Source organism: Pseudophryne corroboree, chromosome 5 (assembly GCF_028390025.1).
Source record: "Pseudophryne corroboree isolate aPseCor3 chromosome 5, aPseCor3.hap2, whole genome shotgun sequence".
NCBI lineage: Eukaryota > Metazoa > Chordata > Amphibia > Anura > Myobatrachidae > Pseudophryne > Pseudophryne corroboree.
In genome coordinates, this window is record NC_086448.1 from 127,630,060 (window position 1) to 127,645,576 (window position 15,517).

The 15,517-nt window shown below is 45.4% G+C and overlaps 2 pseudogenes; one reads left to right on the forward strand and one right to left on the reverse strand.

The window, feature by feature from the left end:
• Positions 1–2,326: 2,326 nt before the first annotated feature.
• Positions 2,327–2,445, reverse strand: LOC134930355 (5S ribosomal RNA; annotated as a pseudogene).
• A 3,863-nt stretch (positions 2,446–6,308) lies between these two features.
• Positions 6,309–6,427, forward strand: LOC134930634 (5S ribosomal RNA; annotated as a pseudogene).
• Positions 6,428–15,517: the final 9,090 nt, after the last annotated feature.

The following is a 15,517-nucleotide window of genomic DNA, read 5'->3' on the forward strand; positions in this document are numbered from 1 at the left end:
CGGCTTTACAGCTTTGCCGAGCTGCTGCTTGGTTGGGGTCAAACAAGTTTGCTAAGTTCTACAAGTTTGATACCCTGGCTGAGGAGGACCTTGAGTATGCTCATGCGGTGCTGCAGAGTCATCCGCACTCTCCCGCCCGTTTGGGAGCTTTGGTATAATCCCCATGGTCCTTACAGAGTTCCCAGCATCCACTAGGACGTCAGAGAAAATAAGAATTTACTCACCGGTAATTCTATTTCTCGTAGTCCGTAGTGGATGCTGGGCGCCCGTCCCAAGTGCGGACTCTCTGCAATACATGTATATAGTTATTGCTTAACTAAAGGGTTATTGTTATGAGCCATCCGTAAAATGAGGCACAGTTGTTGTTCATACTGTTAACTGGGTATGGTTATCACGAGTTATACGGTGTGATTGGTGTGGCTGGTATGAGTCTTACCCTGGATTCCAAATCCTTTCCTTGTTGTGTCAGCTCTTCCGGGCAGTTTCCCTAACTGAGGTCTGGAGGAGGGGCATAGAGGGAGGAGCCAGTGCACACCAGATATAGTACCTAATCTTTCTTTTAGAGTGCCCAGTCTCCTGCGGAGCCCGTCTATTCCCCATGGTCCTTACGGAGTTCCCAGCATCCACTACGGACTACGAGAAATAGAATTACCGGTGAGTAAATTCTTATTTTTTGCACCATCCCGTCACTAGGCATCGATGCCCGGTGCAGTCGTCCGACGCGCCGGCGCATTGCGGTGCATGTGCAGTTCAGATCTGATCTCCCGCTGTGCAAAAATGCACAGCTGCTATCAGGTCTGAATTACCCCCACAGTTTTTTAGCAAAACTGTGTACTAGCAAATAGCCACTTCTGTTTCTGGCTTAATTGCTTTGTAAACAATGGAAAGCAGACTAGAAATCTGTGGATGATGACAGTGCAAATGAAGACAGAAAAAAATTGGCGAATAAGTGTGTTTTGTTTATTTTGCATGTAACATTTACTAGTCCCGATCTCATCCCTTTTCCCACTAAAATGTAAGTTTTGCCACTAAAATACTTCTCAGATTACCCTAATTTATGGCTTTAAATGAATGAGTTCGGAGCAGTGCCTTTATTATGTGCCATTTGTGTGTGTGAAGCTAATTACACCGGTCTACTGTGATTAAAAATGAATTTTCCGCAGAAGTTCCACTGGAAGGCGCAAAATGCTTTACACTGAAAAGTATAGAGATGAGAGGTTGTAAATAAGAATTCCATGTACTCTGAGCAAAAGGCTGCAGCCCCTCGCACAAAGCACGGAATACCACTGTAAGTCACTGCCATCTCACATTTATTGGCCTTCTCTGTAACTTCAACAAGGTATTCTCTTAATCTTCCCAACACCTCATATTGGTGGTCATTCCGAGTTGATCGCTAGCTGCTTTCGTTCGCAGCGCACCGATCGGGCAAAAAAAACTGCCACTTCTGCGCATGTGTATGGGGCGCAATTCATTCGCGCGTCGTACTTTCATAACAGCCGATGTAGTTTCACACAAGGTCTAGCGACGCTTTTCAGATGCACGGCTGGCCGCAGAGTGATTGACAGGAAGTGGGTGTTTCTGGGAGGTAACTGACCGTTTTCGGGGAGTGTGGAAAAATGCAGGCGTGTCAGATACAAACGCAGGCGTGCCTGGGGTAACCCAGGCGTGGCTGGCCGAACGCAGGGCGTGTTCGTGACGTCAAAACAGGAACTAAATAGTCTGTAGTGATCGCTAGCTAGGAATAGGTCTGGAGCTACTCTGAAGCTGCCAAAAATTATTTTGTGAAAAAAAGAGAAAAAACAACTTTGCAGAAGACTCTTGTGTGGGTGCACTCTTGTTTTCGTTATATGATTATAGATTAAGACATAGCTTTTATTGATTCATTTAAAATAAATCCTCACTCTTATACTCCCCCATGTTTGGTTAATAGGATATATTATATCTATATACACAAAAAGTGCTTAAAAAATTGGAAATGTTCTGGTTAGTCTATCACCAAAAGACTTGTAGGTGGATGTAGACACTATAGTTCTACATCCAATCCTAACCAACCAGCACAAGCTAAGCTTGTTTTAATGAGACCTCAATGGGTCAAAGTTAATTGGACCAGTTTTATCAAGAGTATGTGTCGTAACAGAATTATATACATATATTGGGATTGCCTGCTATTTGCCCCCGTTTTTTACGAGACAATAAGTTTTGCTAATTTTTTAGCTTTGGATATCTAGCAGAAAAGAGAAGAAAAACAGAAGAGAAGAGGGAAAAGAAAAAGGGGGGAGAGAAAAAGTGGTGATCCTGCTGTTGGTATCCGGTCGGAGGGGGTCATTGATTACAACACCGGGTATTCCCTGGGGGTCTCCCTCACAGGTACTGACCCAGCCCGCCACCGTTTTGCTTCCAAGATCGGACGAGATCGGGCTCTGTCGGTGGGGTATGGTAGTAACTTTTGACGCAATTGGTCAACCCACCAATGAGAGTGCACCGATTAAAGATTTCAGAAAAAGGCAAATGCGGATCTGCTGTCTACGTAGACGCAGGTTTGCACCTGTGAATCATAAATGAGAGTCCGCTGATATAAGAAAAATTTTTAAGGCTGCAGATGAAGATAAAAGTAAGTTTTAGGTTAAGGGTACACGATCTGTATATGCTAGATAAGACTTATGTTAAAATAACACCAGTTGATTCCACCTATAACCGCCATATATTGTGCCGCTGGGTAGGGAACATTAAGAGATCAATGTCACAGAGATCATGTGTTATTCACAATAGGTACTGACAATTTGTTTGATCATTTAGACATACATATATCATATCTAGAATCCCTGCTGAAGCACATATACCAAAAGAAACTCCCCCAAGAAATTTTTTTTTTTATATGATTATGGATGCAGCCCAAAATATGGGACTGTTGCCCTAGGAAAGACAAATATTTGGGGGGGGAGTGTGTCTAATCAAACAAAAATGTCATCTGCTCTCAATTATCTATATGGTAACAGATAATGATAAACGATATAAGCAAAAGAGCAAAAAAATTTAGAAAAAGCGAAGGTAGACAGGTACATTTCTCATGTCCCGTCTATAGCAGGCAAAAGATGATGCTGTATCTATCTGAAAACACCTGAATAGGTTTGATATTTGTAAGTTGATAGTAGTTACAACAAGTTTGAACGAAGTTTCTATATGGAAAGATACAGAAAAAATACCAGCCCCTGCCCAGGTCCCTGGGTCAGTCTGGAGTCAGAAAGATCTGCATCATACTCCTGATGTCCGTGGTCAGAAGAGGAAAACGCGTTTCACCTGTCTTGCGGGCTTGTTCACTTCCAATGCTGTTAATTGGGGTGATAAGTCAGGTTTAAATACCTGTTGCTGAGAGCCCAGCCAATCACTGGGATCCGTGATTTAGCCGCCTGATTGGTTACAGGCCAGTTGCTTAGGCCTGCGGAAGTGACGTTCTTACACTGGTTGCTAAGTTACCATCAATTGTTTATGTGTTGCTGGAGTGCCGTGTATAAATCTAAAATAGTGTCCTGGCTATTTGACACTGCGCCTCCAGACTCTCTGATGGCCGCATCGCTGGTGCCCCTTAGTATCTCCCCCGGCAATCCGAGCAGGGACGGCACATGTAGTTGGATAAATGCCTATGTGTCCCGTTGCCAGGCATTGCCAGGTCTCCCCGGCTTCAGAAGGTGACGTCACCACGTCTCCCCGGCTTCCGGGCAGACGATACGTCACATTTATTTATTTACCCCATATTTATCACTAATATAGTGGTCCCCACAGTAATCACTGCACCTCCAGGCTATACCCTACACATACATCGATTTTTCTTCACCTCACTCAGATACACCATTTACTACACCATTCAACAGCAATAGTTGGATATGCATACACATGTTTTTGGCACTCTGTCACAATTACTGTCCTTTTTTGTTTCAGCATACACGTTTTTCCACCTATTATAATTGCTTTTTCACTTTTCACGGTTTACACTAATCCCAAGTCCTATATGACCTTACAGGACACCCACAGTAGACACATTAACCCAGGACCCATTACCCGATAGGCCTACACAATATATCATATATACCCAACACCAAAATAGTAGACTCCAATTAACCACTATGCCCCCAATTCACTCTCGCTAAACATAACTAATCCATAATTAATAACAATATTTTTCTCATCAGTCCCATTCACAAATACAACATGATCACTTAACATGCACGCTTGAGTTACTCCTATTTTTAATTTTAATTCATTTTATTTTTCATCTTTATCTTTCACCTTATATAAATCACTCAAAGGTTCCACTCAGGACAGCGCATTTGCCAAATAAGCAAGTCAGCAATTATAAGAACAAGGGTAACCAAGGAAGTACAATACCACCACTTTGGTTGGTGACAACCCCTATTTTAATCAATACTTGTAAAAACCAATTACTTATGTCTTATATAAAAGACATAATATTTCTACCCAAGTGGCTATAACTGAGATATAGCCCTATACCCTGATCTGGGCCCAATACCATGCAACAAGTTATATAACATGCCATGTCTATACATGGCCCTACCCTGCTTGTTAAAGAATATAATATATGCCAACAACCGGGGCCACCGGGGCATAGCAAAATCTATAATAGAAAGCCTATTTTTAATTAGACCCATAAATAATCCCTCCCTACCCACTCAGGAATGTGAGACCTATACCAAAGGACAATACCCTATCATCCTTACCCGGACAGCCGGGAAGACGTTATATACTTATTCTTTATGCACAGCAGGCGTCCTTATACCAAGTACGGATATATAATCTTTTCTGTACCTTTATACATATCTCCTTTTCTCATGTATCGTTTCCTCTTTATGTCTGTTTCCCCTCTTTTCCCTCTTTTATCAACACTAGGACCTCTTACCTACAGGCACAGTGCAATGGAGTGCCCTATACCTATTCGCCTCCACGGATATCGACACCCCTATTTCCCGGTCGCCAGGCAACCAGACGCTCAGGCACCACCGGATGTGACGTATCGTCTCTGCCCGGAAGCCGGGGAGACGTGGTGACGTCACCTTCTGAAGCCGGGGAGACCTGGCAATGCCTGGCAACGGGACACATAGGCATTTATCCAACTACATGTGCCGTCCCTACTCGGATTGCCGGGGGAGATACTAAGGGGCACCAGCGATGCGGCCATCAGAGAGTCTGGAGGCGCAGTGTCAAATAGCCAGGACACTATTTTAGATTTATACACGGCACTCCAGCAACACATAAACAATTGATGGTAACTTAGCAACCAGTGTAAGAACGTCACTTCCGCAGGCCTAAGCAACTGGCCTGTAACCAATCAGGCGGCTAAATCACGGATCCCAGTGATTGGCTGGGCTCTCAGCAACAGGTATTTAAACCTGACTTATCACCCCAATTAACAGCATTGGAAGTGAACAAGCCCGCAAGACAGGTGAAACGCGTTTTCCTCTTCTGACCACGGACATCAGGAGTATGATGCAGATCTTTCTGACTCCAGACTGACCCAGGGACCTGGGCAGGGGCTGGTATTTTTTCTGTATCTTTCCATATAGAAACTTCGTTCAAACTTGTTGTAACTACTATCAACTTACAAATATCAAACCTATTCAGGTGTTTTCAGATAGATACAGCATCATCTTTTGCCTGCTATAGACGGGACATGAGAAATGTACCTGTCTACCTTCGCTTTTTCTAAAATGTTTTGCTCTTTTGCTTATATCGTTTATCATTATCTGTTACCATATAGATAATTGAGAGCAGATTACATTTTTGTTTGATTAGACACACTCCCCCCCAAATATTTGTCTTTCCTAGGGCAACAGTCCAATATTTTGGGCTGCATCCATAATCATATAAAAAAAATGTTTTTCTTGGGGGAGTTTCTTTTGGTATATGTGCTTCAGCAGGGATTCTAGATATGATATATGTATGTCTAAATGATCAAACAAATTGTCAGTACCTATTGTGAATAACACATGATCTCTGTGACATTGATCTCTTAATGTTCCCTACCCAGCGGCACAATATATGGCGGTTATAGGTGGGATCAACTGGTGTTATTTTAACATAAGTCTTATCTAGCATATACAGATCGTGTACCCTTAACCTAAAACTTACTTTTATCTTCATCTGCAGCCTTAAAAAATTTTCTTATATCAGCGGACTCTCATTTATGATTCACAGGTGCAAACCTGCGTCTAACGTAGACAGCAGATCCGCATTTGCCTTTTTCTGAAATCTTTAATCGGTGCAATCTCATTGGTGGGTCGACCAATTGCGTCAAAAGTTACTACCATACCCCACCAACAGAGCCCGATCTCGTCCGATCTTGGAAGCAAAACGGTGGCGGGCTGGGTCAGTACCTGTGAGGGAGACCCCCAGGGAATACCCGGTGTTGTAATCAATGACCCCCTCCGACCGGATACCAACAGCAGGATCACCACTTTTTCTCTCCCCCCTTTTTCTTTTCCCTCTTCTCTTCTGTTTTTCTTCTCTTTTCTGCTAGATATCCATAGCTAAAAAATTAGCAAAACTTATTGTCTCATAAAATACGGGGGCAAATAGCAGGCAACCCCAATATATGTATATAATTCTGTTACGACACATACTCTTGATAAAACTGGTCCGATTAACTTTGACCCATTGAGGTCTCATTAAAACAAGCTTAGCTTGTGCTGGTTGGTTAGGATTGGATGTAGAACTATAGTGTCTACATCCACCTACAAGTCTTTTGGTGATAGACTAACCAGAACATTTCCAATTTTTGAAGCACTTTTTGTGTATATAGATATAATATATCCTATTAACCAAACATGGGGGAGTATAAGAGTGAGGATTTATTTTAAATGAATCAATAAAAGCTATGTCTTAATCTATAATCATATAACGAAAACAAGAGTGCACCCACACAAGAGTCTTTTGCAAAGTTGTTTTTTCTCTAGTTTTTTCCTGACTCTGGGTGCACCACCAGGTACTAATATTTATAGGTATACCTACCATACATATGAACGTAATTCTGGTTTAACAAATTATCTCTGAAACTTCAGGACTACTGCGGAGTCACAACCTTGTTCATGGAAAAATTATTTTGTAGCAGCACTGCGATCCTTTCGTTCACACTTCTGCTAAGCTAAGATACACTCCCTGAGGGCGGCGGCTTAGCGTTTGCACTGCTGCTAAAAGCAGCTAGCGAGCGAACAACTTGGAATGAGGGCCCTTGTCTAGAGCAAACTTCTGCACTCCCGCTGCCTTCTTGGTCCACAGACCAATGCATTTGAAGTTGGAGGACCAGGGTTAGACGATGTGATTCCAATTGCAGCACTCCACAGCGGGTGGGGCCACGATGACTCAATCATGGCTCCACACCTCCAACATGGTTGCCCCCTCTAGGACTCTAACACAAGGGGCATTTAGCCATCTCTCTGTGTCTATCTCCTTTCCTATTCCATATTTGGCTCTCCCCCTTCCTGCCCTTTCCTTATCTTTTTATCTGAGGGGAGGGAAGAAGGGTTGTGCTGCGTCTGAGCAGTTACACATACTGTATGATACATGTATATGGAGAGCTTGAGTTGAGGCAGCAGGGTATGGAGGGGAGATGGGATCCAATGAGAACTGTAAGGGGACGGGCAGTTAGACACACAGCTAGATAGTTATATAATAGATTACATGAAACAGAAGGTGAAGATGGCCCTCCCCATAGAGGCTAACATATAAGTAATATGGGGAACAGTTGACATAGGAAACAGAAAAAAATGTAGCTGCTGGTGGGGAAATTGTGGACTGCTACTGAAAGACAGAAGCATTATCAGCCACCGATATTAAAGCAACACTGCAAACTGGCATTTCTGTTTGGCGGCCAGTGATGTTGTAGGAATGAGGAGAGAGGAGAAGATGAAGGCATAAAAGATGAAATAGAGATTGTATAAATGTAAAGATAGCTGCTGCCAACCATGACTGTCCATTACATTAACTAAACCTCCTTACTGTTGTGGTTCTGCAGAAGATTTGCATCTTTGCACTGCATGGGCACCAGTGTTGCCAACCGTGAAATGGAAACGAAGCAACTGTGAATTCCAGAACAAGCTCAAAAAGTAGCCCGATCTATTATTTGAGGGCAGAGTTTGAATAGTCTGGCATTTTAGATCGTTGTTCGTGGCAATGAAAACCACAGAGTAAAAAATCCCAAATAATAATTAGTGTTATTTTCACTATCAAAAAAACAAACAACATTTGACAAGTAACATTTCAGGCTACATTGAAATTAGCTCACATGTGTGCGGCATTCCTGCAGCCTGTATGTGAGCTATCGATGGCTGGATCTCACCCAAACCACTATACATTTTCAAACCTACTCATGACTACAAGTGACCTGTCTTGTCATATTTACATTTCCCTAAATAGTGGTGCAATGCTGAACTGCACCAATCATGGGGACTGTCACATTGAGATGTCTTTATGCTAACTAGTTATGTACATGGCAGGTCTGGTGATGCTTCTCTAAAGCGGGAGCCATCTTAATACTAGAGATGTGCACCTACCCTCGTGTTTTGGTTTTGGAGGTGGAGTATGTAGTGGCAGCCAGGTAAAGCATTGATTGATTGATTGATTATTGATTGCAATTGATTAATTTAATTAATTGATTTAGAAAAATAAATAAGTTTGACAATCTGTTTTGCAGCAACTTAGAAGAGAAAAGACCATAAAAGAATATGTCAATAGCCAAAAATGCCTGAAAAGGGTTGAAAGAGAAGCAAAGAAAATGAAGTTGCACTGCAGAGCTGCAAACTCCAAAACAGGCTACAGATGTAGCCACGCTCATCGTGGCTACATCGTGCCGTGATCGCTCATGTGCCCCATTCGCATAAATGAAAGCAGCAAATGCTGCAGCTGGGCACGGCTAGGCGCGGGCATTCCTAGCAGCGCCGAAAGTATCACTACATCTGTATCTTACACACTAATAAATATTAGGAGGCTGACTAGCTGCCCATACTACCCCCATCCCTACTCCTTCCTGACTGGGTAACATACCTCTGTAGTACATTTATGAGGTGCACCAGAGAGTCTGAGTATGAGGGATAATACCATTTTTTTTCTCCTAAATCTAGGATGGCATTGTCTTTGGGCCTTCTCTCCCACCCTTATGTTGTATATTCAAAAGGACATGTACAGTTTAACAAACCAAGCACTTCAGCAACAGGGACTGATTTTTTTATTTGCAATACAATGTGCAACAATTTACAACTAAGCTAAGCAGATGGACCTCGTTGTAGTATTATTATTAGGATTATTATTATATTTTTTTAATGATTAATATTTAATTTTTATTTATTTTCTTACATAGGGTGTAATCCTATTAGTCCCAATGCCACTTGGGCAGATGAAAAAGGCCAGATAATGCTATGTATAACCGGTAATCATTATCGCAGTATCCAATTAGAGGCCGTTTTAAGTGACCGAAATTGGATCCGTAATCACACGAAAACACATGGCATTGGGCATAAGTCCCCGATATCATGTGTTATTGCGGCCCTGGCGGCCCGTTACCATGGATTATGCTTCGGGAGCCTGAGGTATCCGAAGTATAATCCCCGATAATTGCCGGCATTGAGACAAAAGGATGACGACATCGGGGCTAATAGGATAGCACCTGGCGATCCTATTAGTAAAGTACCGCTGCTAATAGGATACCACCCACAAACTATACAGCAGCTAAATACTGTACATATACTGCGTGTGCGTCATTTCAGCAATGATAAGTGACATTTTCTCTAAGCAAGTAGTGACAACTTCTGCAAAGGCTGAACACAATACAGACATTATAGAAATGGATGGGTGGTCTCCAACAATTTACAAAATAATGTGAAACAATTTCTAAAGTGGCACCCGGCAATTTCAGTTATGGCGTACTCCCTATGAACACTCAATAGAAATGATCGTAAGGTGACAATTTACATATAGGGGTGTATTCAATAACTGTCGGAAGCTGCCGTCTTGTCGGAAAGATGGCAGCTTCCGACAGATGTTTAGGTTTGGGCTTTGTGGATTTGGAAGTAGTGCGAGCCTGTATCGGGTACGCCTGATCCTTTGCCTAACCTGGAGGTCGAAAGGAATGAAAGGAATTACTCTTAGCCTTCGGAGCCGAAGGAGTAGTACTAGGCAGACATGCAGTCTTAGCAGATGCCATGTCAACAATGATCTTATTGAGATCTTCCCCAAAAAGTATGTTTCCCTCAAAAGGGATCACCTCCAAGGCCTTTCTAGAGTCCAGATCTACAGACCAGGGCTGCAACCATAGGATCCGGCGAGCCGGAATAGACGTAGTAGACAGTGGCGTGCGGTGAGGTCATTGGCTGGTGAGGCACTGCAGCCATAATGATCCGCAAAGTCCGGCGATGAACCTTACCGCCACTTGTGATGTCATGGAAGTAGGCTGACAGTGCCTGCCTACTTCTATTTTTTTATTTAAACATTTATTTATTTTTTGCAAAAATGTGTGTTAGGTAGCCCTTGAGTTGAAATAGTTGGGGCATTGGGATCAGAATTAGGTACCCCTTTCTTACACATTACAGCAGACAGCGTCCCCTTTTTTACACATTACGGCAGACAGTGTCCCCCTTTTTACACATTACGGCAGACAGTCCCCATCTTTTACACATTACGGCAGACAGCATCCCCCTTTTTTACACATTACGGTAGACAGCGTCCCCTTTTTACACATTACGGCAGACAGTCCCCATCTTTTTCACATTACGGTAGACAGCGTCCCCTTTTTACACATTACGGCAGACAGGCCCCCTCTTTTACTCATTACGGCAGACAACCTCCCCCTGTTACACATTGCGGCAGACAGCGTCCCCCTTTTTTACACATTACGGCAGACAGCGTCCCCTTTTTACACATTACGGCAGACAGACCCCCTCTTTTACTCATTACGGCAGACAGCGTCCCCCTTTTTACACATTGCGGCAGCCAGTCCCCCTTTTTTACACATTGCAGCAGACAGCGTCCCCCTTGGTTACACATTACGGCATTATTATTATTATTTTTTACACATTATATCAGCAGACTGGAGTGGAGAGAGAGAGAGAGAGAGAGAGAGAGTGTGAGTGAGTGAGTGAGTGAGTGTGTGTGTGTGTGTGTGTGTGTGTGTGTGTGTGTGTGTGTGGTACTCGCCTTGGGGGGGGGGGGCACGATCCACCATACACAGACACACTCTTCTCGGGTCCTGGCAGTTGCGGCGACGCTCCGGAGCGGACAGCCAGCGGCAGCAACGAAGAAGCAGGTCTTAGGGGCAGAGTAGTGACGGCGGCGGCGGGACTCAGGTACGACAGCGGCGGCGGGACAAGGGGAAGGCGCACCTCACACTTGTTACAGCGGCGGGACAGAGACCGGGACTCGCAGCTCCCCTCCTGCTCTGTGGATTCCGGCCGCTGCTGCTGGTCAGTCTTGGCGACAGGGGCGTGCTATGGGTTGAAAGCATGGCGTGCTATGGGTTGAAAGCACGCCCCTCTCACTCCCCTGTCAAAGCGGCACTTCCACTAAGTGCCGCTTCAGCTTCATTTTTTAGTGGGCTTTTACTGCCCAATTCTTAGTCCCGCCTCCCCGCTTCCTGCTCTTTTGCACTGATAGCGGGAGGCACCGACAGCGGTGCCTCCTTAACTCTTTATCTAATATTTTAGACACTAGAAATCATTAAAATAATATAAAGCCTAACGCATATACTTATGACACAAAATATGTGTCATAAGTATTTTCTTTATATTATTTTAATGATTATGACAGGGGAGGCACTGCCTCCCCTGACTGCACGTCCCTGGTAGTAGATGCTTTGGCCGCCAGGATACCTGCATCAGATGCCACCTCCTAAATATAATGGGAAGCCATAATAATATATGAAAGACACTGCCTAGCATTATCAGGAAAATTAGACGGTAGTTCCGCCTCAACTTCCTGAACCTAGGCCTCTATAGCTTTAGCAGCCCAAGGAGCCGCAATAGTAAGCCTATGCACAGCTCAGGCAAGAGTGTAAATAGACTTTCAGCAACCCTCCACACGCTTATCCATCGGTCCCCTCAGGGAGGTGACGGTAGTGACAGGCAGAGCAGATGAGACCACAAGACGCGCAACTTGTGAGTCCACATGCCGCGGTGTTTCCCAATTGTTACTTAACTCTGCAGCGAGGGGATAACGAGCTAGCATCTTCGTAGACAAGGAAAACTTCTTATCCGGTTTTCCCAGGATTCCTGACTAATATCAACCAAGTGGTCAGAATGTGGTAAAACCAACTTAGTAACCTTCTGACGTTTAAACTTATCTGGTCTCGCTGAGGTAGCTGGAATCTCTTCATCATCATTGATTTGAAGTATCAGCCTGATAGCCTCCAAGCAGTCAGGAACATCCACCTGTGTCAGAAATTCCCCATCAGAGGCATCTGCATCAGAGTCTGAAGGAGCAGTGAAAGCGCCATCTACATCAGATGAGGTATCCGAAACATGTGTGGATTGTGAGGAAGTAATGGCCCGTTTAGATGACCCCCTGGTCTTAGGCGGACGACAATCAGGATTTTGCTTAGCTAGCGACTGATGTAATTACTGTAACCGAGAGAACAGAGTATCTGCCCACGGCGGATTAACTGCAGGGACAATGGGGGTAATTCCAAGTTGATCGCAGCAGGAAATTTTTTAGCAGTTGGGCAAAACCATGTGCACTGCAGGGGAGGCAGATATAACATGTGTAGAGGGAGTTAGATTTGGGTGGGTTATTTTGTTTCTGTGCAGGGTAAATACTGGCTGCTTTATTTTTACACTGCAATTTAGATTGCAGATTGAACACACCCCACCCAAATCTAACTCTCTCTGCACATGTTATATCTGCCCCCCCCCCTGTAGTGCACATGGTTTTGCCCAATTGCTAAAAAATTTCCTGCTGCGATCAACTTGGAATTACTCCCAATATGTAACTGTAATGGCACAGGAGGTCCCACCGGGGGCGCAAGTCTAATTATTAGCCTAGTCAGTAAATTAGAGAAAACAGCCTAAGGTGGGTCTTGATTTGCCCCCAGTACCTGAACCCACAGCTGCTACGTTTTCCTCCGAGAAATCCGTGGCATCAACAGTGCATGGCGCAGGATCAGCCATGGATTTACCACCCTGTGTAGCAGACATGATATGTAAGCGTAACCCTAGGGTGTGACAGTACAAGATAAGCAGACAAACTACCTGACAAAAATCCCCTGTATGGTATGACTGCAAGGCAGAGCCAGAGCCGGCCTTAGGCATAGGCAAACTAGGCAATTGCCTAGGGCATTCGGTATGCATAGGGGCACCAGCAGCTTCTGCTGATTAAAATGATATGCGGCATGCCTATATTCTGTGTGTGACTGCGGCTGTGTCTGCATACAAAATGCTACGTTGCAGTGTAGTCCTGGAAACCACTGTAATGTAGCATTTCATATGCAGATACAGCCGCAGTCACACACAGAATATAGGGATGCTGCATATCATTTTAATCAGCAGAAGCTGCATGTGCATCCTAGCCACATAGTAATGCAAATAAGATGCATTTTTAAAAACAAAAGGCGCCTGACATTAGCAGAGCTACCAGCTGACTCATGCCATCATCTCCTGCAGAACTAGCGGCGGTGCTAGGGGGCACCAGACAAAATCTTGCCTAGGGCATCATATTGGTTAGGGCCGGCTCTGGGCAGAGCACAAACAGAGGATTTCTGAGGTAAATGTGAAGTAAAATGTAACTGAAAAACACAGAGAAAAATACAAAATACATATATCCTGTGAAATACCTATATTATCGAATAACCCTGATGCACGGAGCCCCCTCAGGGTACAAAATATAGGGATAGCGATATGTGTGAGATACACAAAATAGAGACCACACAGCAGCCATTGGCACACACTCAGTCATATACTGTATACAATGCAGAGATTATTACCGACAATAAAACTGCACTGGACCCAAGGTTGATTCTATATCGGAGTGGGAGAAGGGACCTTCTGACGTACCCAGGGGAGGAGACCCGTCACCAGGGGGAGGAGCTAAGGGCAAACAAGGTACCCGAAAAGTACCCTCGCGGGCTCGCTTCGCTCGCCACGCTTCGGGCACGGTGGCTCGCTTCGCTCGCCACCTAATTACTAAAGGTAATAGTTGGTGGCATGGATACTAGAGCAACTGTCCCGCTGGCGTAGCTCCTCCCCCTTGTGTCGTGGCTCCTCCCCCTGATGGAAAAGGTCCCTTAGGCCACTTGGATCTAGCCTCAACCCTGGACCCAAGGCCGGATTAACAATGGGGCTGATCGAGCTGCAGCTCCAGGCCCACCTTCAAAATAGGCCCACAGTAACTGCATACTGCTGTGCTGCTGTAAACAGGAAAAAAAATTCCTGCTACAGCAGATTGCCAGTGACGCTGTGGTGTGGTGAGCACAGCTGCAGTGCAGAGCCAGCCCGCCAGCACCTCTATTTACTGCCGGCTGCAGGGCAAGATGATCTAGCCAGCGGCACTAGGACCCAGCACTGTTCTGCTGTTGCTGCTGCTGGCGGCATCTCCGCAGTGGGGATGAGTGTGATGGGACAGGGCAGGCCTTACCATTACACTGCGTACGCGCCGAGCAGCCTGCACCACGAATCCAGCCTACCAGGAGGCCCTTGCTGCATTCCCGGCTCAGGCGGCTCCCGCGCTGTTCTTTTCTCAGCCGCGGCTCCCTCTAGATGCTAGACGGGCCGTCCACGACTGTGCAGTGATTGGCGGGCGTGGAATGCCGGGTGTCCCCCTCAGGGCCGAAACACACGAGGCGGCTGGCGCCGCCCGGCAAACACCCGGCCGGCTTTAAATCGCTGCCGTGATGTAAAGACACATGCAACGCAATGTGCCCTTACACACGGCGCGGTCCCGGCCCGGCTGCCGGGTTGCAGCCGGGTCTCACCACTGGAAGGTCCGGCTGCCGGGCGGGCGCCTGGCTGTCTTTGCAGCCAGTAAACCGTGTGTGTGAAGGGGAGCTTTCACACACAACGGTTTTTTCCCAAGCCGTGTCTAATGCTGCGCATGCGCACAGCATCAGACACGGCTCGAAGCCGTCCTGTGTGAGAGACTCTGACAGTTTCTCCCGGATGGCAAAAAGCCGGACAAAGTTTGTCCGGCTTTTTGCCATCCGGGAAAAACCGGAGTGTGTGTTACAGCCCTCACTGTGTCCGGTGCAAGTAAGTCAAAAACCCCGGAGCCTCCTATTATAGCATTACTGGAGCCGCCATCTGCAAGGGCCAGGTACTTTCATATACAGTGTAAATTATGTAACCCAAAGCCCTGCAATATGTAGCACCAGCAGCACAAGTGAAAGTGCCTCCTGCGCCCCCTCCCCTCCCTAACCAGACTAATCCCCTCTCCTCCCCCTGTCACCAGGCTAATCCCCCCCTCCCAGACCAGGCTAATACCCCCCCAAGACTAGACTAATTCCCCTGTCACCAGACTACCCCCCTCCTCACCA